This window comes from Halyomorpha halys, unplaced genomic scaffold (genome assembly GCF_000696795.3).
Source record: "Halyomorpha halys isolate HHAL.00 unplaced genomic scaffold, Hhal_1.1 Scaffold1868.1, whole genome shotgun sequence".
NCBI lineage: Eukaryota > Metazoa > Arthropoda > Insecta > Hemiptera > Pentatomidae > Halyomorpha > Halyomorpha halys.
In genome coordinates this window covers 21,081-24,509 of record NW_027107783.1, presented here as the reverse complement: position 1 = coordinate 24,509, position 3,429 = coordinate 21,081, and the positions used below count along the sequence as shown (strand labels likewise).

The following is a 3,429-nucleotide window of genomic DNA, read 5'->3' as shown; positions in this document are numbered from 1 at the left end:
CCATTCTTAAGAAAATGTTTGTTCCATTCCAGGTTTTATAGTTTTTTATGAGGTACGATGTACGACAGCAATGTATCTCGTACGTAAGATACGAGGAATAGGAATCGGTGAGCGGTAACCACTGTACCATTCTTACGAAAATGTTTGTTTTATTCCAGGTTTTAAAGTTTTTTAAGAGGTACGATGTACGCTAGCAATGTACCTTGCACTTAAGATACGAGGAATATAAATCGGTGAGCGGTAACCACTGTAACATTGTTGTAAGTTTAGTTTTATTTAAATTTGTTAACACGCTCATAAAAAGTACATTCAGGCTCAAAAACTTTTTATATAATGTATAATAATATACATACTTTTTGGTCGTTTTTCTAATGTCAATCATAATAAATTACTAAAGGAAGACGAGAACGGGCTTTGTAGCGGTGTCGCCTCGAAACGAACGTGCCGGTTGCCCCCTCCTCTCAGTCTATCTATTTCCTGCAAAGTTAATTACTTCTTTATTATCTTCTGTTAACATTTATTATTTAAGTCAAATGGAATTATATCAGAGCTATTCTTATCTATCCACCCGGTGGACATTACAAGAATTATCCTGTACTGCGGAACCCTTGGGATAAATTTCATTATAATTAAAATAAGATGATTGGGGACGAATGTCTGTCCTTATCCAAATTTCGTACAAAATAACTGACTTCTAGTAAATTCAAAGGTTGTTAACTTATATTAAATCACATATTTACAGAATTTATTTACATCAGTTTTATCCTTTTATAACCTAGGGATCAGCCGGTGATGCCTTGGTCCCGATAAGCGGTGGTATACTTCAGTTATAATATTTATAATTACTAAAATAAATAATTTTGAATACACATTTATTTCTTTTTTTTTCTCCCTATATCTATATTTTCGTCTGATCAAACAAATATACGTGTTAGATAGGTGCGAACGTTTATTCATATTTTATTTGCTAAGGTTGACCAATATCATAAATATAGCTCCTTTCTTCGTTTTGATCCACTAACCTTAAAAACAATAAAAGACTGTTAAATAATATGTTTTATGTTAAATTTACTTTTGTGCCTTAAGAGTGCTAACATCGCTGGAAATCGATATGATATCGTTGGTTCCATTACTTTGAGCTAGTAAGGAAAGATCTGATCTGATTTATTTATTTTTTAAATTATTGAGCTCTACATAGCTTTAATATTTTTTAAGGATCCTGTGTTGGAGACTGTAAGAGAATTTTAGACTTTATTAAGATGCGAGGATTTGATATTGGCCAGCGGCCGCTCTGCCAGTCTATAACAGTGCGTTAGGTTATATTGTTGTTGGTTAGCCATGGATGGAACTGGTAAGTGATTATTAGCTGTTTTCTTTGGCTTGAATAATATTTGTTAATAACTGTCCTTGCTATGTAATGGGGCACACAAATTATGGACCGATTTGAAAAGGTTCTTTTCCTTTAATTTCCAACATTAACCCGTTATGGAATAGTATAGCAACTTCTAACTGTGCAAGGATTCTTACCTATTTTTGAGGAAATTAGTTCCATCAACCAACAATCTATAAGTAATTCTGAATTTAGGATAATGCTGTTGCCTTTTAGAGTAAAATATCTATTATTTGATAGAGAACATAGTTTTTTTTTATTGATTTGTTATAAGGGTTCTACTTAAGGCTTTTATCAGTATATATTTGTGTTTAACTTATCAATTTAGTTTTCTCTTACATTTATTTCCAAAATGTCTTGTAATCCTGTTGATGATGAAATGAAATGTTTTGATCATTTTAACCTGTATCTTGTACATGCCCTGTGTATTACTTATGTTATTAAATATAACCAAAATTAAAATGATAATGAATTCATATTTTTTTTTTTTTTGTATTTTTAATATCAATTTTTTATAAATATGTATTCAGTATTCAGCAAACTATCCTTACTCTTTAATAAAGAAACGAACATTTATAATTGTGGAATAGGAGAGCATTCAGTTTTAACTGATGCTTCTTAACCATTGCAAAATTTGGTCATTCAATTAATAAATCTCTTATCATACAAATTTTTTTTTTATATTCTTTCTTTTTCAGGTATGAATAGATTGGGAATTTCTATAACAGGAGAAGTTACAGATGAATCTTAACCTAATGGTACACTTTATTTTTTAGTTTAATGTTATCTGATTTCATTAGTTTGCTTTGTTTAATTGACCTAGTAAACTTTAGGAATCACTTATTAAATTACTGACAATTAGTAATTACACATTTTCACTGAAAGATTTTACTTGGATAAGGATTAGGATTAACTATATGTTTTTTTATGTTTATTTGAGTTTAACTTTTTTAGAAGTAACTTTTATTTGTGAGAAAACTAAAAAAAAATATTTGAAATATATATTTTAATAGGTACTGGACATTGGAAAACTGGTCTATTTAATTCAATATCTAATCTTAAACTAATATCTTCTACTGAAAGTTTTTTTTAAACTAATAGAAATGATGAATGAATAATAATCTTTCTTGTTTAAATTATTTTTTATTACATTATGAAAGCAACGTTTCGGGGTTGTCACTCTATCTTCAGGTTGCTGATTAACATCTCTATCTAATACATATGTTACTCCTTATTAGTCTCATCTAGCTAATATAAAATTATTGTCACTTAGTAAAACTTACTTTAATAATTAACTATTACATTTTATAAAAAAAGGAAAGGAATTACATTTTATGAAATTTAATAGTATTCATTCATCATTTCTAATTAGTAAATATATAATTGTCAATAAATTTTATATGAAGTTACTCTTTCAGGTAAAAGTAACTTAGACATATCAATTAAAGATAAAAATGAAGAACGAAACTGTCCAATCTGGTCCATCTACTAGTAAGTTTTCTTCCTCCTTGTTTTTTTTTTTCTATTTTGAATGTGATATATTGTCAACTAATTCTTGAAATTGTTAGTTATTAATTTCTGAAGTTTCGTTTGATGATAGTTGATAAATTGTTTGTAGTATGAGAAATATTGTTTTGTTTTTTTAACTATTCTAATTAGTTATATTATATAGCTCTGGTCTTGGATCTGACTGTGAGATATGAGAACTAACCTCATCAGGTGGGTAGAGTGGAAAGGGAAAAGAAGGAAATTTATGAAAAATGCATCCCATTCCTTAAAGAAATATTCTGCGAGATCTTCAAGGAGAGAGAAAGTTTATCGTGAGAAGCCTCTGGTTTGAATCTTGCAATATTGGAACAATATCAAATAGAACCAGGAGCTTCTTGGAAGACCTAGGTGTTAGCATTGGGGATATAGTGATCTTGGGGGAAAATATTATTTTGGACTCCCTGGGTATCATGCATCATCACCTGCATGGGAATTAATTCAGATAATATTGATTTGTGTTTTTTTTTTAACCTATTTATTTTTTTGTTGTA

At 29.1% G+C, this 3,429-nt stretch overlaps 1 long non-coding RNA gene across 2 annotated transcripts in view; it reads left to right on the top strand.

Moving 5' to 3' along the window:
- Positions 1–1,047: 1,047 nt before the first annotated feature.
- Positions 1,048–3,429, top strand: part of LOC112211221 (uncharacterized) — a 16,833-nt gene continuing 14,451 nt past the window's right edge. The window contains exons 1-4 of one of the 2 annotated variants that reach the window (XR_010843086.1): positions 1,048–1,142; positions 1,216–1,351; positions 2,089–2,148; positions 2,809–2,881. This is a non-coding gene — a long non-coding RNA (uncharacterized lncRNA). Of the gene's footprint in view, positions 1,143–1,181; positions 1,352–2,088; positions 2,149–2,808; positions 2,882–3,429 lie in introns of those variants that run through there. The other variant, XR_010843085.1, reaches the window with a different exon arrangement.